The sequence below is a fragment of the Peromyscus leucopus genome, chromosome X (assembly GCF_004664715.2).
Source record: "Peromyscus leucopus breed LL Stock chromosome X, UCI_PerLeu_2.1, whole genome shotgun sequence".
Lineage (NCBI taxonomy): Eukaryota > Metazoa > Chordata > Mammalia > Rodentia > Cricetidae > Peromyscus > Peromyscus leucopus.
The window spans coordinates 79,471,127-79,493,586 of record NC_051083.1 but is presented as its reverse complement, the minus strand read 5'-3'; the positions used below and the strand labels follow the sequence as shown (position 1 = coordinate 79,493,586).

The 22,460-nt window shown below is 36.5% G+C and overlaps 1 long non-coding RNA gene across 1 annotated transcript; it reads left to right on the top strand.

Moving 5' to 3' along the window:
- The first annotated feature begins 671 nt into the window (after positions 1–671).
- On the top strand, positions 672–10,074 carry LOC114686083. Its single transcript, XR_003733527.2, has 3 exons — positions 672–2,815; positions 9,078–9,168; positions 9,548–10,074. It is a non-coding gene; the product is annotated as an uncharacterized LOC114686083 (long non-coding RNA).
- The last annotated feature ends 12,386 nt before the right edge of the window (positions 10,075–22,460 follow it).

Genomic DNA, 22,460 nt, shown 5'->3' with positions numbered 1-22,460 from the left:
CATATGTTACAGCTAATCTTAATGAGATTTATCCATTGTTTTAGTTTTCTTACAGGATCCCATAGAGATACCATGCCCCCCTAGACAGCAGGAAATAATTCTATGAAAACAACACCCCCTCTCCCAAGAGTCTGCCCTCCTTTCTCATGAAGAAAGGCATAACTATTCATTTTTCTTCTCTCTTATCTTTCTCTTTGGGATTCTGGCCAGAGCCCCCATGTATTCTTAGATTCCCTAGTGATAATGAACTTCCTTTAATCTTTCTCTGAACCACTCCTCCCTGGTGTGTGGCTTAACTCCATCCCAGCTTAATTTAAATGACATTTTTTTCTATCTCTTTTCCATTTCTTCCCTCTGGAGTAACTACAGGAGTTACACTTACCTGAACCTTCCCTGTCCTTTTTTTATTTGGAGGTGGCATTATAAGGACTGAACAGGTTATATTTGTACATATAGTTATATGTATGTTATAACAGTTTTTAAAAAGTGTCCATGAATATGCAGGAAAACAAGGAGGAGTATGAGGGAGGGTTTAGAGGGAGGAAAGGGAAAGGAAAAATGTAATCAAATTATAATCTTAAAAATAAGAAAATAAAACCCTCTAATTATCCTTGAGCTTCCATTTGGGTCCATTCTTAATTTATTTTATTAATGAGACTAAGAACCCCATGATGGGCCCAGAATTTGCTAGTGTCATATGGTGGTACTATAGGGACTCTCTGAGATTTTAGGTTATACTTATTTCCTGCTTTTAGTTCTTTAATCAGTGGAGAAAATGAATCCATTCCTGCACCCTCAGCAGCATTACAAACTTTATCTTATTTCTTTCTGTTGCTCTTCTCTCACAAGTGCTCAGTATCTTTATCTTTTTGCCATCTTTCCCTTCTACTGACTATTTTGCCTCTATCCAGGGGAGTTATTACAGATGCTTTGGTTTTGAGTTTCCACTTGGGACATGTGTAGAAATAGCTTTATACTTAAGTTTTGGAGCACTCTCACACTCATGCCAGATAAAAGATTTTTTTCTTCCAATAATGTCAAGGTATTATTAGAAAGGCAGTGGAGCCAAACTGTTGAGGTTTAATCCTGGCTTTCTCCTTTTTTAATACAAACAAACAAACATCTATGTATTTTAATACATAACTGTTTGTGAGTGCTAATATATATGAATGTGTACCACGTGTATGCCTATTGACATCAGAGGCCAAGATACTCCATGAGATTCTTCAGAACTGGAGTGACAAGCAGTTGTGAGCTGCCTAATGCTGGTGCTGGAAACCAAGCCCTGTTCTCTAAATTGCTGAGCCATTGTTCCAGCATCAGCTTTCTTATTTCTTAATATCTATTGTCAAATCTGAAATTTTCAATATACCTCATCATATTCTGGTATAAAAAAGGAATGATAGTAGTATTTAAGAATTCATACACTGGTGTGAGGACTAACATGCAAGTAACTTTGATTATACTTAGCACATTGTAAGCATCCAAATTCAACAACTGTTGCTGGCTAAGGCTCAAACAATCTCGTCACAGTTTTAGGCAACCTGGAGTTTTCTAAAGTAACATCTGTACATGCTTTTATGCCTCAACCCACAACCTGTCACTTGTCCTATGCAAAGGATTCAGTAACCATACTCATCTCTGTTTACAAAACCAGAAACATTGCTAAGTTTTGGGCATGGGAGTTACAAGCTAGAATGGAGGAAGTTCTTTTGTTTCAAGAGAACTGACTTTTGAGGTTAAGTGAACTTTTGCCAAGCTGATCAATGTTTTAGCCAAAGGATTTGGAAACAAGGTTTACCATGAAAGACAGAAAATTGTTTTTCTCCAGTACTCTTTATATGAATAAGCCACTGGATTCTTCCTAATATTTTTTGTCATATCCACCATGTCTATTTCTTTCCTTGTTTACCATTCTGCTTGTTTAATGAGTCCAATGGACTAAATAATTCCTTATCTACATTTTTCTTTCATCGAGCTACCACCCTGAGTGCTTAAGCAGTGTTAATCTTCCCAAAACTCTACTTCTAGAAAGTTATTGTTCAACACAAACAAAATTCATTCCAAAAGAACATTGTCCTTGGCCTGCCATTCAAAATCTATAAGAATTGGTGATCCCATTAGAGAGTTGAATCACATTTCCTGAATGTATCTAAACATAAATTTATCTTTACAGGAATATGAAAAGACAGAAGTGAGATATCTCAATTAACTTGGTGATTTTACTGACCTTGCTTGTCTGCTCTAAATTTGCATATAATTAACCTTTTGGGGTCACTTACAGCAACTGAATAGGAAGATAAAGAATAATTCTTAAGCCGTTCCACATGGGGGCAGCAAATACTGATGGAGGGGTTATGTGTCCAATACTATGTGTCTAGGAAAGAAAATGGGAGGCATGGTAAAGAGAACTCCAATACTATCTTCCCCATTGATATAATATCCAATTTTCTTTTAGGTAAAGGTCAGGTTGCAGAATCATCAGGGTGCTTGCTAAAAATATAGATATCTGGGTCCTCATTGCCAGGAAACCACTAAAGGTTTATATAGTAATTTATAAGTTTCACTAAGGACACATAAGTATAAAAGTCCTATCTAGCAGTGTGCACCTCAGTATTACCACCATTCCTTAGACCCTTGCCACTTAAATAAAAACATCTTTTCTCCATTTCTACATTTGTCAAAATCATTTTTTCTACATCAAGGCTGTTATAAATGCATTCTTTTCTCTGATATCTCTCCAGAATCATTTTTTTGACAAATTATTTCTTCTTATGCAATGGACTGATTATGAAGCCTTCTCAGTCTTCTAAAGGTGGGGTTTAATTCTTTCATTGAGGATTGGCTGCTATTTGTTAATTTAAATTGAAATAAGTATGTGTGATAGCTTCTTAAAATATTTAAGAATTATAACATATCAAGTCTCCAATCAAACTGAGTATTGGTTTTCTACACAAATTATATTCATCTGGGAGGATTCATAAATGCCTAATACCTGGATTCTACTGCAGATATTTTGATTTAATTGGTATGGAAGTCTACATCTTTTAGACCTTCCCAGGAGGTTGTGCATTGTTTCCCAATTTGAAAGCTACTCGAATAGAGCAGCATTAATATGTCTGACCCAATTTAGAGGAAGGCCTGTGAGCTGTGTCAAGGCTTTGGTCCTGGTGTTGGAAGGAAGGAGATAAACTACTTCTCAATAATAATTTCCATAATGACACTTGTAAGCGAGTGTGGAGTTTAAACAAGGGAGGTATCTTCTTCAGCATATGCAGTTACAATCTAGCTTGCATAAAAGCAGATGATAATTGACATAATGAACCTGAAAGGATTGTTACAACTTTTAAGCCACTAGATTTATGTGTAGAATTCAAATCTGGGAATGTCAGATGAATTTTATTCTAAATCCATTTTCCCTTTGTTATCAAATTGAATTTTTAGCAGAATCCCTGGATAGATTGCTAAGCACAAATTCTTTGGAGTCTTTTCCTTTTTGAAATGTTTTTGTGGGTTAGTGTTATTTTTTGCAAGAAAATATATATTTTTTGGTTTGCTAAGACAAGAAAAATGTACCTTCAAAACCAATACTTTGAAACAAATAAAACTTGATCTGACCTAATTCAAGCAGATTTGGAAAGTCATTTGAATCTACATTGTGTGCCTCTATTACTCAACTCATCTATAGAACAGCCCTGTAGGATTCACTTCTAAGAAGAGAACATAGGAAATTTGAAATCTACTTCCTAAATTTCAACTAAATTTTAAAATTCAAACATACCATGATTATAGAAAAGAATGGAAATCTTTGTATAATTTTGAAAGGGTAAAAACAGCAGTATTTTAATTTAGTGTAATAAAGTGAAAACATTTCCAGCAATAACAAAAATGTCAGTCAATGAGAAACAGATTAAATCAACAGTAAGTGGAAGTTACTGAGTACTTAATTCTGACCAAGTGCTTCACTGAATGCTGATTTATTTTGTTGGTCTTGTATTGTGTCAATTTTCCTTCTCAGCAACTGGGTTAAGTAGTGTCAAAGAAGAAACTGTAATGAAAAACAAATTAAACAAGTACAACAAACTTCATTCAATGCAATTTCAATAGAGAAGACAGGAAATGGATCATATTGAACTCAGTTATCCTTAAACAAACAATGAGAGGATTTTTAAGAACAGAGATGAACTATTTGAAAAGAATTTGATGTGCATGGTAGCATAGAGCTCTGTGGCAGACGAGAGGCACAGTCAGGAAGATCATCATAAATTTGAGGACAACCAGGTCTATGTATCAAGTAGAAGGTTTTAAGCCCTGCAGGGTTATTTTTTTTTTTTTTTTTTTTGGTTTTTTGAGAAAGGGTTTCTCTGCGTAGTTTTGCGCCTTTCCTGGAGCTCACTTGGTAGCCCAGGCTGGCCTCGAACTCACAGCGATCCGCCTGGCTCTGCCTCCCGAGTGCTGGGATTAAAGGCGTGCGCCACCACCGCCCGGCTAACCCTGCAGGGTTATATAATGAGACACTGTCTCAAAATCAACAACAACACAAAACAAAACCAGAGGATATTAGTTTTGGAGTCATAGGCCATCTCTATTTGACTCTATCAAAAGGGACATGAAGATTATTGTGTATTTATGATAAAAGCTATTTTAGTAACTTGGAATAAGGTGAACTTTAGAGTTAAGTAGGTTTTCACTCTCCTTTAGAATTTGGAGGACAAAATGTGGCATGTTTCTAATGGATGATTCCTAGGTCATAGAAAAAAAAATTGGGTTAGGAAACCAATAAGACACCTTTAGCAAGATTTATATGGCAAACTATCAGACATAGGCATTTACAGATAAGAGTTTTCTAAGTGAATGATTGAAAGAATAAAGATTAAGGATCTACTTTCAGGAAACCTTCTATAGTTCAATCTGCTGAGGAGCACTAGGGCTATCTTTCCAGTAGATATCAATCTTCATTTTACAAATGAAGCAATTGAGGCTGAAAGAAAGGAAGGTGTTTGTTTGTTCTATACTGCTAGTAAATAGAGAAGCCATACAAATTCTAATATTTGAGTCACAATAATAAATTTGTACATTTTGTTACACAGTGTCATCATGCTGATAGTGATAATCCACAAAGTTTCAAAAATGTCTTCCAAAAGGTTAAATAATTTTTTTTTTTTTTTTTGGTTTTTCGAGACAGGGTTTCTCTGTGTAGCTTTGCGCCTTTCCTGGAGCTCACTTGGTAGCCTAGGCTGGCCTCGAACTCACAGAGATCCGCCTGCCTCTGCCTCCCGAGTGCTGGGATTAAAGGCGTGCGCCACCACCGCCCGGCAGGTTAAATAATTTTTAATGATAGAAAACAATAGCAACAATTGAAAAAAAGAAGAGGTAAAAGTCATTCAGTTTGTCCTTTTCTTTTTTTAAATTCTAAGGAAAAAATATGAAAAGCTGCATTTAGAGTTAGGAGTGGTTAAGATTTCAAGTCGCAGAAATTCAAATTATTTAGACTTATTGTTTGGTTTTAAATATATATGCTTTAGAATTTTCTTAACATTAAAAAAGTGAAAACGTAGAAAATGAGAAAAAAGAAAAAAATTAAGAAAGGTAAATTGAAGGAAAGAGAAGAAAATAGCAGTATTAACACAATAGAAGCGAGAGATGGTCAGATGAAAGAAATAGAAAGAGGAGAGAGATAAGAGTATGTGAATGAAAATAGAGAAAATTATGAAATCAAGGAAAATATAAATAAAGGAGAGTATAGATATAGTAATTAAAGAATAGAATACAGAGAAAGAAATTAAGAAAGATAAAATATGCAGGAAAAGAGAAAAGGAAAGGATGGGAAGAGGAAGGAGGGGGATGAATATGGATCCAAAATGTGTTATAATTACTTCAAAACTAGTGTTGTTAGTCATCATAGAAGCTAAAAATTTAATTTCAAAATATAAAAAATAAAATGTTTAATGCTATGGAACATGGTTGAAGAGTGGACACTAGAGAATGGGAAATGTAGAGACAAAGAAGAAGGCACAATGGAAGACTCCCATGAAAGTAGCAGTTACATGGGGTAGCTTTACTACATCTCTATGATTTACTTCCTAACAACAATGTTATGCATTTAGAAAATCTCGATATGGCTGAAAGGAATATCTAGTTCCTATAATATTCTATAGCATTCTATGCACGTGAAGTACCTTAAATAAAACTCAGAGGCAATGATTCGAGTGGTGGCAATGATCACCAGGTTTATCCATGCTGTTAAAAATATCATGATTTCCTTTTATTTAAAACTTGAACTATATACATATATGCACATTTTTCATTGACAGAAAATAGTCATTAAGAAGTATATTATACTCTTTTCACAGATTTATGAAGCTTTCAACTTCTGTATTAATTCCTTGTTTCATATTGAGTTGGAGAAATACTTGATATGATTTTAGTCATATTGCATTTTATAAAAAGTATAGAATCCTACATGCAAGTCTGAGATGAATGATTATTCTCTTCTTTGTAGGGTTGAATGTTCTGCATATAGCTGTTAAACACCTTTCATTTAAAGTATTGCTCACTTCTAATGTTTTCTTACTGATTTTTGGAATGAATAAGTGATGTTTTCCTGTTGAATATGGACGTTCTTATTATCAATATATATTATCTATTTATTGATTTTGATCTTCTGTATCAATGTTGTACATTTAGTTGCTCTGATGTAGGATGAATATGTATTTGTAATGTTCATATGCTCTTTATTAATTGACTATTATATCTCTTTAATTAATTGACTATTCTATCATGAGATAGTGACATTTTGTCTTTTTATAAATTTTTATTCTATTTTATTTTATGTGTGTCTCTTCTTAGTATATTCCATATGCATCTATGATTTCTACAGATATAAGATGAGGTCAGGTCCTTTGGAAATGGAGTCATGGATACTTAGGAAATACCATGTTGGTGCTAGGAATTGAACCCAGGTTCTCTGTAAGAACAACAAGCACCATTAGCTACTCCACTCTCTCCTGTCTCCTAATTTTTTTTTAATAGGAACTCTGTTCATTCTTTAGTATAAGTAACTCATGCTTTTTTCTTTTCATTTACATTAGATATCTTTGCCTCTGTTCCCTTCTTTTCACCCTAAATATGTCCTTAAACCATAAATAAGTTTGATGTAATTATTATGTAATTGATTTTTTAAATTTTTTCCATACATTCAGTAACATCATGTATTTTTATTAGAAAATTTTACCATTTATTGCTGGGAGCCATTCCCCGGCAGTAGATGGGTCCTGCAGAGGGTGTAAAGAGTCATAGAGATGAAAGTGAGCAGGGATGCATTCATGATGTTCCAAAACATAGATCATATCATTTTTGTATTTGGACATGTGTTTCACTTCCTTTTGCTATTCTTTTAGTCATCATTAATAAACTATGACAGAACAGAGTTATCATTTCTAAATCATTTCTCCCCAATTTTAGACATCATTAATAAACAGTCTTATCATTCTTACTCATAAAACTATAACCCAATTTTTGAGAATCTAGAGGCATATGGCAGCCTGTGCTCAGGCTGGTTGTTTTGGTTGCTTCAAGAACATTAGACCAAAACAAAATATTCAAAAACCCTGGGCATTTCTCCATGTCCCAAGCAATGTATTATTAACTCCTAGTGGTCAAAGTTCCCAGGAAACATCCTTAGGCCCAAACTGCTGCAGTTATTATTCAAATTCTGGCATAATACAATCAATGTTCACATTTATATCTTTATAGAATTTGTCTATATGTCTAATCCTGGCATTCTGATGTTCCTTGGTCATATGACATTATAGTGGCTCCACATGAGCTAACTTCTAAGAGAGGGAGGTCCTAACACTTCATACTTTTATCATTTTTACATTCCATACTTTACTTATCAAAATGTCTATGTAGGGCAGAGTTGTATGCCATGTAATTGTCTGAGTGTACAGTGGGAAGAACCTTGTAATCTGAACTGTGGCCAATTCTTCTAGCCCACCAGATCTTGTTAACCTTTTTGAATTTACTTTGTTTTGAATATCTTGTTCCAGTGTAAGTATAGGGACAAATGTTTCAAGAATGTCTCATAGCCTCATGAAGAGACCTCTGGCTTCTTCTTTATGTGTCACAACCTCCAAGGCATAAGGAAGACCTTCAAGTAGATAAGGATATCTCCCTCAAAGTGAGGGGGTGGGTATGGTGGTATTTTATTTGTAGTGAAATGTGATTTTAATTGTATGTTAATAAATAAAGTTGCTTGGGGGTCAGAGCTAATAGCAAGCCATAGCAGAGCTGGGTGTTCATGGCGCATGCCTTTAATCCCAGCACTTGGTAAAAGAGCTAGGTAGATCTCTGTGTGGTCAAGGATACAGCCAGCATTGGAGACACACGCCTTTAGTCTCAATACCATAGAAGACCTGGAGGGCTGTACATACAGGCAATGATGAGGCAGTCATGTGTTTGGGTTTACAACCAATGAGAAGGCAGAACAGAAAGACTATATAAAGACAAACACACAGGAAGTAGGCCCCTTTTTGGAGAGGTTTCTTGGCTAGCTGCCCCAGGCGGGTAAGGCTCTTAGCTCTGATTTCTTGGCTTTCTTCTTTGCATTGGTTCTGTGTTTCTTATTTAATAAGACAGTTACATCTACAGGTGAGAACTCAGGACTTTCCTGAGTAAGCTTAGAAGCATCATTCATTGGAGAAGGCATAAATGATTTATAAGGAATTTTCCATAAATCCAATATCCTCAAATTGTTCAAATATTAAAAGTGCCCCAAGGATGTAACAGGTAGAGATGAAAACCAAAGGTGGCATGGCAGTCATCATGTGGCTCAGCTTTGCTGGATCTTTGTCAAACAACTGTGCTGGCTTTGTGACTTCTACCATTCCATTCAGATATGGCTGTGCCAATTTGTATTTAATTATTGGTAAGGGGAGAATTAACTTGTTATTGCAGATTTATAATTCCCCCTTCATTTCCTGCTCTCTTATGGTCATTGTTGGGACTTGATTATTTTTCTTCTTAAGTACTTGAGTTTCATTTCCATTTCTAATATATTTTTGTTTGTCTCCTAGCTGCAAAGATATAGAAGTTTTATCTATACAGTCACCATAAACCTTGAGAGAAACATCGAAACATCTTTGGCCTCCAATGGTCTGGTTCAAGGTGATAATAACTTTGAATATTGATGATAAAAAATAAGTTTAGATTTTTACTAGCTGAAGTCTGATGGTTTTGATTAATATATGTTTTTGATATTTCATGTGATCGAAAAGTTTTGGGTAATGCAGTTATTTTTGATACTTTTGTTTTTTAACTTCAAGAGTATAAGTTACATTTATTTAAAAGTTACTAATACAGAATTAGAGTATTCTGAATTTTACTGTATAATTACCTTTACTTGGAAGTTTATACTTTCACATGTTTTTGTGTTACTAATAAGTGTCACATCATTTCAGGGTGAAGAGGGCTTGGCATATTTTGTAAAGCAGTCCCAGTGGTGATGTATTCCCTTATTTTTTGTTTTGTTTTGTTTTTGTGACAGGCTTTATTTCTGAAGGACATTTTTTCTAGGTAAGTTATTACTGTTTAGCTGTTGTATTAGTAGCTTTTCTTATTGCTGTTACCAAATAAATATCTAACAGGACACAAGTGAAGGGGAGAAATGTTTGCTTTGTTCTATAGTTCATGGGTAAAAGTCTATCATTTTGGTGGATGCAGAGTAGCTTGAGTGTGAGTTGACTGATTACACAGTATCCACAGTGAAGAGGCAAAGCAGAGACAGGAGCAGAGGATGGCTGCTAGAGGCCCAGATCCTCCAGCAAGAATCCCTTTCCAAAACTGTCCACCATATTCTAAAACAGTACCGACATCAATAGATCAAGTGTTCAAACTCATGTGCACTTAACATTCAAATTATATCCCCCTCTTGGTCCCCATACGTTCATCGACATTTGATGATGTAAACCACATTTGTTCCAATTCTAAAACACCCCATACTCTCTAATAGTCTCAAGATATGTGAAAATGCCAAACTCTAAGCAAATGTTTTTCCTTTTTTCTCAGACTTAAACCAATCTCCTAACTGTAGTCTCTGTGCAATTAAAACAAAAAGTTGTACACACACACACACACACACACACACACACACACACACACACACACAAATATTCTCACTCCAAACAGTAGGAATGGGGACAAGGAAAGACTACACCAAAACAAAACTGAAAACATAAACATCAAGCTTGAAGCTCCATTTCCACCCTCAAGCATGCATCATAGAATCATTTGTCTCCAGTAGCATTAAGTAGTCCTATCCCTCTATTTCTTCTGCTTATTAGCACATGTTACCTCCTTCTTTGGCTACTCTCTTCCATATATATGGTTTCCTTAAAGTACATTCCATGGCCTCCATATTTCTAAAGCCTAATTTGGGTTTCATGTTCATAGTTTCTTACAGTGGTCTCCTTGGACTACCTTGTAAGAAATATGATCCTGTTGTTATACATTGTCTGGCCTCAGTAGCCTTATGGAATCTTGGTGTAGTTTGTGGGTGTAGTCCATCATAGTAGAGATGGCATGGTAACTTGAGCATGATATGGCCAATTATACCATTCACAGACAAAAATGTAGATGTAACCAACCATCTTATTAAATAAGAAACACAGAAAAGAGAAAGCCAAGAGGTCAGAGCTCAGAGCTAAATCCTTACCCTTACTCCTGTGGTGCTCCTACGTCTCCGAAAGAGAGCTACTTCCTGTGTGTTTGTCTTTAATATAGTCTTTCTGTTCTGCCTTCTCATTGGTTATGAACCCAAACACATGACTGCCTCGTCACTGCCTGTAAGTACAGCCCTCCAGGTCTTAAAGGCATATGTCTCCAATGCTGGCTGTATCCCTGAACACACAGAGATTATGGGATTAAAGGCATGCGCCACCACCGCCATGCTCTTTCTATGGCTCTAATAGCTCTGACCCCCCAGGCAACTTTATTTATTAACATAAAATGAAAATCACATTTCAGTACAAATAAAATACCACCATACAAAAATCCAAATATAAAAAGTAAATGAAACTCAGCTAGAGAACCTCAAAGTTGACCCCTAATGACTGACCTTCTCCAGCAAGTATGGGAACACAAAAACATATAGGGTAAGCATCAGACACAAAGAATACTAGTAGTTTGCTTTCTTTTCCCCAGCACTCTATACATGTATAAGATAGACTCTCATAACCTTATGGGAAACTCAATGATAGAATTGAATATGCTCTCTAGTATAACATAAATCTCTTATCTATTTCATGGTTTCAGTGTGTTTTTCGATATTATATTTTGACAGTTTTGTAGCTGTAGTTTTTCTGGTCATGCCTGGACCACAGTCAGGACAAATTTTTCTCACCTGCCAGTCCCACAAATGCTCAGACCCAACTGAGTAAACACACAGAGACTTATATTGCTTACAAACTGTATGGCCACAGCAGGCTTCTTGTTATCTAGTTCTTATATCTTAAATTAACCCATTTCTATTAGTCTATAAGTTGCCATGTGGCTCGTAGCTTACCGGTACCTTACTTCTCTCTTGCCATGGCAGTGTCTGGCAGTGTCTCCCACTGCCTCAGCCTTCTACTTCCCAGAATTCTCCTAACTCACACAGGAAGTAGGTCTCTTTGCTGAGGGGAAGGATAGCAGCGAAGGGTAAGAAAAGGTTTTTAGCTCTTAGCTGTTGCTCTGACCTCTTGGGCTTTTAACTCTGCAATTGGCTCTGTGTTTCTTATTTAATAAGACTGTTCATCTACACAGTTTGATTAGTTTATTTTAGGTGAATATTTTTGTAGACTTTTATGCTCCAGAACCCTGTGTTTCCATATGTCCCCACTATTAGAAAGTTTTAAACAGTATGTCCTTAAAAACCCTTTCTCCCATTGTTGATTCCCATGGGAGGCCTTTCTCTTTCTGAAGGGAGATGGGGATGAATGGATGCGAGATGGGGAGTAGATGGGGGTTGGAGGGATGGAATGGGAGAAGAGGAGGGAGGGGAAACTGTGGTCAGTATGTAAAATTAATGAAGAAAAATAATAATAAAAATAAGAAGCTTTCTCAGAGCTGGAGAGATGGCTCAAGGTTTAAGAGCACTGGTTACTCTTCCAGAAGACCTTGGTTCAGCTTCCAGTACCCACATGGCAGCTCATAAACTGCCTGTAATTCCAATTCCAGGAGATCTGAAACCATCACGCCAATGTACATTAAAACAAATAAAATATTTCAAAGAAACTTTCTTATACATTTTCTTTCTCTCTCCATTTTTATAATTCTACATTCTACATATTTGTTTCTTTAAAAAATATTTTTGTTTTATATGTATATGAGTGCCTGCATGAAATATATGTACCACATGTATGCGTGGAACCTGAAGCAATCTGTAGAAGTTGTTGGATTCCCTTGAACTAGAGGTACAGGAAATTTTAAGCCATGGTATGGGCACTGGAAACTGAACCCAGACCTTGTGCAAGTACAGAAAGCACTCTTAATTGCTGAGCCTTCTCTCCAGCTCCACATGTTAGTTTCTTTATTGAGTATCATAAACAAACATAAATGATTATGTTGTCTCCTGTTTTTGTTTTCCATTGTTTGGTATTTTTGTTGTTATTGTTTCTTTCTTCTTTGACTGGATAATTCCAAATGACTTCTTTTAAGTTATTCTATTTGATCAAGTCTGCCAGTAATGATTTGTACTACAGTTTTCTTCTTTCTTTTTCAATATTCTCTGTCTCTTAGTTCTATTTATTTCTGTCTTATGATCTTGGGTTTCCATTTGTCCATATATTTATTTTCTGATTATTTTGAGTTGTCTATCTTCCCTTATAACTCATTAAATCACTTCAAAACACTTGTTCTGTGTTATTTCTCCACCTCTAGTTCTTTGAAATCAACAACTAGAATATTACTGCATTCATTTGACAGAATTATATCATTGGGTTTTTTATGTTCCTTGAAATCTTTGATGATTGTCTTCACATGTGAAAAAAAGTATATTCTCATCTTTAGTTACTACTATAGAGATCAAAAAGACAAAACTAGCAACAAGAGACAAATGAACAAGAAAAACTCATTAGCCTGCATAGATGTTTTGAGTTTTTGTTAAACCACTCACAGTAGACTATCTTGCTCTGTACCTCTCTCTTCTAGGAGACAATTCCTCAGATTGTCAATTCCTCTTGGTATTTCAAAATTAGGGTGGGACTAAGAGTCCCATTTTTAAGCCAAAATGGTGCCACAAAATTCAGTTTGGGAAGGTCAGATGCCTAAGTGGGTAAAGGTGCTTTTTGTCAAGCCTTATAACCTGAGCTCCATGGAAGACACACACACAGTGGAAGGACAGAAAAAAATTCTGTTCTCTAACTTTCTTATGTGTGTTGTAGCATGTGTGTTACATATATCCATATCCACACATATTCCTCCCATCTCTCTCCCTCCCTCCCTCCCTCCCTCCCTTCTTCTATCTTCCTTTTCTTCTCTCCCACCTCTGTCTCTCTCACTGTCTGGCTTTCCCTTAACATCCATGAAAGTGTATATGGGAAATGGTCACACAAAGCAGAGAGTGAGGCACAGGAAGTATTGCTGTTGCTTGTGGGTAATTGGGGAAATAGCTCAGAGGAAAAACATACCAGTAGCTCATTACATTCTTTGAGAAATAGGATGATAGTTGATTAGGTTGAGTTCTAAATCAAAATTCCTGCTACTATGCACTTGACTATTCTTAGTTTCCCCACTCAGGTATGATGATATCAGCCTCGGTAATTTTTGTTGATTGAGAAATGAAATTTATGAGTAGTAGTGTCCTGCATGGTTGGTGGTAACTTAGTATTCATGACACTTGTTTTCCCCTTTTTGAGAAATCTTGATTATGGCATAGGAGAGGAGTGGTATCTCTGATGGCACAGAGTTTTGCCACCTTTGATAAAGTTTGTTACAAGTAAAATGAAATTGTACCCCACACCCTTATTATTACATGTTTTGCCAAGAATACCCATTCTAACTTCTTTTCTTTACTCCTGAACCTCCAAAAAGTCATTCTTGTCCATCGAGAGTATCATCTCATTTCAAGTTTCTTTGGAGATATGACAGTTGAAAATTCCTAGTTAATCATCATGGTTAAAATTTAGATAATTTTTATATTCTTCAATAGAAAAATATTTTAAAAGATGACTAAGCACAATTTAGAGTGAGTTTTACATTAATTGCATAAAATATATTTTGCAGTTTTTTCTTTATCACATTCAATTTTTGTCTTGACTTTAGTCTCAGATGCAAATAACACTTTTGTTTTCTGAATCTTTTTCCATACTCTCTTGATATTGTTACAAGATTCCTTTTTATTCTTGTGAATTATTTCTATATACAATGTTCATTTTCATTGTACCTGTATCAGTGTTCAACACAGAAAGAGAGTTAACTCTCCCAAAATGGAAAAACGGCTGTTTCTATGAAGTGCACCTGTGATGGGGAACAAAGTGTGTATACAGATGGTGCACTTCTCAATATGGCATTTCTTTTCTTTTCTGCTTTACTGCTTGTAGACCACTTGGCAGACAAGGTACATCTTTAAGCTACATGTAAGAGAGTTGATTAACTAGTTCAACTCTAAACCACAAATCAGCAAGGGCCCACTGTGTATAGCTTTCTTTATAATAGTCCCTCAAAGGCATCCTTTAGTTTGGAAATTTATGAAGACCATGATAGGGTTTCTGGAGAATAACTATAAAATAGTAGTTCTCAAATCTGACCCTGTCCTTGAATCAACCTGGGGAGCTTGTTAAAAGTGTCCCAAACCTCACATGGTTTTCATTTCACATGGCTAGGATTCTTTTTTTCACTGCAGTATTTTTATTACTAGGTCTGAGAATGTCTTTCTACAAGCTTTGAAATTTAGGTTATTTGCAATCTTTCCTATTAAAAAGGCTTGAGTCATTGCATTATAAGTAGCATGACTTGCCAGTATTTTAGTTCAGGGAAGAATCTAAATACTAAATACAATTACAAAAATTTTTAATTGATTGGATGTCTTTCAACTGATTTTCAACCAAACTGCATTTTTCATGGATCATTATAACAGTACCAAGAGACAGAGAGGTAGCAATGAAGAAAACAGGGCAGATCAAAATCATAGAAAATCCTGAGATTGGGAAAGAAGAATTAGAACATCCAACAGACAGCAAAAGCAATGTTTACAAAAAAGTATAAAAAATGACCTGTCTAATTTTATCCAGGTGTGAATCCTGAAAGCTACAATAATGACCTGCCTGACAAGATATGCCAATTGGTACAATAGTGTCATGAATATTATGGGTATAACTAGTAACTTTTTTATTGGATTTAAGGCTTACTCCAAGAGTTGTAATCCATACCTGACACTGTCAATTAAATCCAATAAAAAGTGATAACTCTCCTCCTCTGCTAGCATTCATAGAACTTTTCAGCACTATGAAAATTAACCAGTAGGGATGAAACTTCAAGGTGAGTTGCAGGTAAATTTCTGTATGTTCTATGACTCAAGTATGTTGTGTATTTAGTAATTACATTTTACCATTAAGTGCTGGAGGGTAACCAAGAACATTGGCAATGTTCTGTAATGCTTGGATGGAAGACGGTGGGACTTTATAGGTCAACAACTCAAAAGGTAGTAACTAATTGCTGGAACTGGAGGTTTTTTTGGTAACATATGATATCTAACTGTAATATTGTCCTTTTTTGTAGGGCAATGCAAATTAAAATCCATTTATTATTATTATTAATTGTCATTTATAAACTACTGAATCACATTAGTGCTTATTGGTGAGTTTATGAGTACCACTACAAGTGCTGCTCATAAACTCACTGATATAAGATTATTTCACTGATATAAGATTAAACTCACTGATAGGAGATTATCCATGGGGATATAGGAAACCTACCAGTGGCCACACCCCCAAGGGAAAATTATTCTTCTTTGCCTAGCAGCTACTCAATGTCAAAGCTCCTTAGCTGTGGGTAGGCTTTGTGAGTCAGTATTATCTCTATCCTGGAACTTTGGACTGATCTTTTATGGTGTTATTCAGGTAACTATAGTCACTATGAGTTTATTAGTGCAATGTCCATGTCATGTCCAGATGACAGCTTTTTACTTTCACAGAAATTGTCCCTATTCTGTAATTCTTCTGCACACTCTTCCTTGATAAGGCCAAGAACGAACCATAAGGAGATGGGCAGCCGTCAAGGGTGAAGTACATACAACAAAAAGAAGAGCAATACAGCATCACCAGAACCTAGCCCGCCTCCAACATCTAGATCTGAACATCAAAAATTGGAAGAAGCAGAAGAAAACAGCCTTATGAATAACATCATGAAGAAGTTAGAGGCTTGTGTAGAGGAAAAGACAAAAAATGGGAAGAATGCTGAAAACAACTAGAAGAAAGGGCAAAAAATTAGAAGCAAACAATAAAGTCCTGGAAGAAAACAATAAAGTACTAAAAGAAAATCATGAAAAAGCAATGAAACAAATAAAGGAAACAGTCCAAGACCTGAAAAGAGAAATGGAAAAAATGAAGAAGACACAAACAGAGGGAATGCTGGAAATGGAAAATCTGAGTAAAAGATCGGGAACTTCAGATGCAAGTATAACCAACAGAATGCAAGAGATGGAAGAGAGGATCTCTAGCTTTGAAGATACAGTAGAAGAAATAGATTCATCAGTCAATGAAAACACTAAAGCCAACAAAGTCATGAACCAAAATGTCCAAGAAATTTGGGACACCATGAAAAGACCAAACCTACGAATTATAGGGATAGAAGAAGGTGAAGAATACCAACTCAAAGGCATAGAAAATATATTCAACAAAATCATAGAAGAAAACTTTCCCAGCTTAAAGAAGGAAATGCCTATGAAGATACAAGAAGCCTATAGAACAGCAAACAGACTAGACCCCCCAAAAATGTCCCCTCGACACATAATAATTAAACAACTAAATGTACAGAATAAAGAAAGAATATTAAGAGCAGCAAAGGAAAAAGGCCAAGTGACCTATAAAGGCAAACCCATCAGAATAACACCCGATTTCTCAATGGAGACTTTGAAAACCAGAAGGACCTGGACAGATGTAATGCAGAAACTAAGGGACCATGGATGTCAGCCCAGACTAATATACCCAGCAAAATTTTCAATCATCATAGATGGAATGAACAAGACATTCCAAGACAAAGCCAGATTCAAACAATACTTATCCACAAACCCAGCCCTGCAGAAAGCACTAGAAGGAAAATTCCAACCGAAGGAAGTCAGCTACACACTCGAAAACACAGGCAATAGTAAAGCCACAGCAGTAAACCCCAAAGAAGAGAAGAACACACGCTACCACAAAAAATAACAGGGATGAACAATTACTGGTCATTAATATCTCTTAATATCAACGGACTTAATTCACCTATAAAAAGACATAGGCTTACAGAATGTATACGAAAGCAGGACCCATCATTCTGCTGCATACAAGAAAAACATCTCAAATTGGAAGACAGACACTACCTAAGAATAAAAGGCTGGGAAAAGACTTTCCAAGCAAATGGTCTTAAGAAAAAAGCAGGGGTAGCCATGCTGATATTCAACAAAATAAACTTCAAACTAAAATCAATCAAAAGAGATCAAGAAGGGCATTACATCCTCATCACAGGAAAGATCCACTAAGATGAAGTTTCAATTCTGAACATTTATGCCCCAAACACAAGGGCACCCACATATGTAAAAGAAACATTACTAAACCTTAAACCACATATAAATCCCCACACATTAATATTGGGAGATCTCAACATCCCACTTTCACCACTGGACAGATCTCCCAAATCGAAACTTAACAGAGAAATAAAGGACTTAACTGATGTCATGACCCTAATGGACCTAATAGAAATCTACAGAACATTCCTTCCTAACAAAGAAGAATATACCTTCTTCTCAGCACCCCATGGAACTTTCTCTAAAATCGACCACATACTTTGCCACAAAGCAAATCTCAACAGATACAAAACAATTGGAATAACCACCTGTGTTCTATCAGACCACCAAGGTTTAAAGTTAGATTTCAACAACAACAAAAACTACAGAAAACCTACAATCTCATGGAAGCTGAATAATGCTCAACTGAATCACCAATGGGTTAAGGAAGAAATAAAAAAAAGAAATTAAAGACTTCCTAGAGATCAACGAAAATGAAGACACCACATACCCAAACTTATGGGACACTATGAAAGCAGTGCTAAGAGGGAAATTCATAGCACTAAATGCCCAAATAAAGAAGTTGGAGAAATTTCACACTAGTGACTTAACAGCACACCTGAAAGCTCTAGAACAAGAAGAAGCAAAGTCTCCCAGGAAGAATAGATGCCAGGAAATAATCAAAGTGAGAGGTGAAATTAATAAAATAGAAACTAAGAGAATAATACAAAAAATTAATGAAACAAAGAGTTGGTTCTTTGAGAAAATCAACAAGATAGACAAACCCTTATCCAAACTAACCAAAAGACAGAGAGAGAGAATCCAAATCAACAAAATCAGAAATGAAAAGGGGGATATAACAAGAGACATTGAGGAAATCCAGAGAATTATCAGGTCACATTTCAAAAACCTCTACTCCACAAAACTGGAAAACCTAAAAGAAATGGACATTTTTCTGGATAGGTACCACATACCTAAGGTAAATCAAGACAAGTTGAACTATTTAAATAGTCCAAAAACCCCTAAGGAAATAGAAAAAGTCATTAAAAGTCTCCCAACCAAAAAAAGCCCAGGACCAGATGGTTTCAGCGCAGAATTCTACCAGATCTTCAAAGAAGAGTTAATACCAATACTCTCTAAATTGTTCCACATAATAGAAACAGAAGGGACATTACCAAACTACTTCTATGAGGCTACAATAACCCTGATTCCCAAACCAAACAAGGATGCAACAAAGAAAGAGAACTACAGACCGATCTCCCACATGAACATTGATGCAAAAATACTCAATAAAATAATGGCAAACAGACTCCAAGAACACAACAGAACGATTATCTTCCATGATCAAGTAGGCTTCATCCCAGGGATGCAAGGGTGGTTCAACATACAAAAGTCCGTCAATGTAATACACCATATAAACAAACTCAAAGAAAAAAACCACATGATCATCTCACTAGATGCAGAAAAGGCATTTGACAAAATCCAACACCCCTTCATGATAAAAGTCGTGGAGCGATCAGGAATACAGGGAACATATCTAAACATAATAAAGGCAATTTCAAATTAAATGGAGAGAAACACAAAACAATTCCACTAAAATCAGAAACGAGGCAAGGCTGTCCACTCTCCCCATACTTATTCAATATAGTACTTGAAGTTCTAGCCAGAGCAATAAGACAAAATAAAGAGATTAAGGGGATACAAATTGGAAAGGAAGAAATCAAGCTTTCCCTATTTGCAGATGACATGATAGTATACTTGAGTGACCCCAATGATTCCACCCAGGAACTGATAAAGCTTATAAACACCTTCAGGAATATAGCAGGATACAAGATCAACTCAAAAAAATCAGTAGCCCTCCTCTATACAATGGACAAAGAAGCTGAGAAGGAAATCAAAGATACATCACCCTTTACAATAGCCACAAATGATATAAAATACCTTGGGGTAACACTAACCAAGCAAGTGAAGGACCTATATGACAAGAACTTTAAGTCCCTGAAAAAGAAATTGAAGAAGATGTCAGAAAATGGAAAGATCTCCCATGCTCATGGATAGGCAGGTCCAACATAGTAAAAATGGCAATTTTACCAAAAGCAATCTACAGATTCAATGCAATCCCCATCAAAATACCAACACTATTCTTCACAGACCTGGAAAGAATAATACTCAACTTCATATGGAAAAACAAAAAACCCAGGATAACCAAAAGAATCCTGTACAATAAAACAACCTCAGGAGGCATCACAATCCCCGACTTCAGGCTCTACTATAGAGCTACAGTAATAAAAACAGCTTGGTATTGGCATAAAAACCGACATGTGGACCAATGGAATTGAATTGAAGACCCTGATATTAACCCACACACCTATGAACATGTAATTTTTGACAAAAAAGCCAAAAGTGTACAATGGCAAAAAGAAAGCATCTTCAACACATGGTGCTGTCATAACTGGATATCAACGTGTAGAAGGCTGCAAATAGATCCATATCTGTCACCATGCACAAAACTTAAGTCCAAGTGGATCAAAGACCTCAACATAAATCTAGCTACTCTGAACCTGCTAGAAGAGAAAGTAGGAAGTAGTCTTGAACGCATTGGCATAGGAGATCACTTCCTAAATATAACACCAGTAGCACAGGCACTGAGAGAAACAATCAATCAATGGGACCTCTTGAAACTGAGAAGCTTTTGTAGAGCAAAGGATACGGTCAACAAGGCAAAGCGACAGCCTACAGAATGGGAAAAGATCTTCACCAATCCCACATCTGACAGAGGACTGATATCCAGAATATATAAGGAACTCAAGAAATTAGACATCAAAACGACCAACAGTCTAATTAAGAAATGGGCTATAGAATTAAACAGAGAATTCTCAACAGAGGAAACTCAAATGGCTGAAATACATTTAAGGAATTGCTCAACATCCTAATCATCAGGGAAATGCAAATCAAAACAACTCTGAGATACCACCTTATGCCTGTCAGAATGGCTAAGATCAAAAACACTGAGGACACTTTATGCTGGAGAGGATGTGGAACTAGGGGAACTCTCCTCCACTGCTGGTGGGAATGCAAGCTTGTACAACCACTTTGGAAATCAATATGGCGCCTACTTAGAAAATTGGGAATCAATCTCCCCCAAGATCCAGCTATACCACTCTGGGCATATACCCAAGAAATGCTCAATCATACCACAAGAGCACTTGCTCAGCTATGTTCATATCAGCATTGTTTGTAATAGCCAAAACCTGGAAACAACCTAGATGCCCTTCAACTGAAGAATGGATAAATAAATTGTGGCACATATACACAATGGAATACTACTCAGCAGAGAAAAACAATGACATCATGAGGTTTGCAGGCAATTGGATGGATCTAGAAAAAATCATCCTGAGTGAGGTAACCCAGACTCAGAAAGACAAATATGGTATGTACTCACTCATAGTAGGATACTAGATGTGGAACAAGGATGACTGGACTGCTACTCACATCACCAGTGAGGCTACCTGTAAAACAGGACCCCAAGAAAGACACGGGGATCACCCAATAACGGAGAAATGGATGAGATCTACATGAACAGCCTGGACATGAGTGGGAGCAATGAACGGCGAGGGTCGAGGGAGAGAGAGTGGGAGATCCCACCTGGGTCAAGAACAGAGAGGGAGAACAAGGAATAGGAGACCATGGTAAATGAAGACCACATGAGAAAAGGAAGAAACAAAGTGCTAAAGAGGCCCACAGAAATCCACAAAGATACCCCCACAAAGACTGCTGGAAATGGCCGAAAGACAGCCGGGACTGACCTACTCTGTTGATGGGATGGCCAAACACCCTAATAGTTGTGCCAGAAACCCCATCCAAGGACTAAGGAATCTGGATGCAGACATCCACAGCTAGGCCCCTGTGTGGAGCGCTGGGAGTCTAATTAGTGAGAAAGAGGAGGGTTTATATGAGCTAGAATGGTTGAAACCGAGGTTGGATAAAGCACAGGGACAAATGGCCAAATGAATGGAAACACATGAACTATGAACCAAAGGCTGAGGGGCCCCCAACTGGATCAGGCCCTCTGAATAGGTGAGACAGTCGATTGGCTTGATCTGTTTGGGAGGCATCTAGGCAGTGGTACCAGGTCCTGGGCTCGCTGCATGATATAGCTGTTTGACTTATGCAGGGATGCTTGGCTCAATCTGGGAGGAGGGGACTGGACCTGCCTGGACTGAGTCTATCAGGTCGATCTCAGTCCTCGTGATTGGCCTTGATCTGGAGGTGGTGGGAATGGGGGGTGTGCTGGTAGGAAGGGGAGGGGGGCAGGATGGGGGAGAACAAGGGAATCTGTGGTTGTTATGTAGAACTGAATAGTATTGTAAAATAAAAGTAAAAAAAAATTATAAAACAGCCTAGTTTTGAAATGTTTAGATATATCCCACATTCTGGATTGATAATTTTTTTTAAGAAAGAAAAAAAGATATTTATCTCAGTATCCCCTTTTTAATTTCCTGGTTTCTACAGACATTACAAGTTAAATACACAAATATAAAGATTCGAAGGTAGGATCAAAATATGAGGGTGAATATGTGACATTTCTCTTTTGGGGTCTGAGTTGTGTCACTCAGTGTACTGTTTTTAGTTTCATGTGTTTAACTTTGAATTTCACAATTTAATTTAATTTATAACTTTATAAATTACTTTTTTGTATATGTACCTGTCTTTCATTATT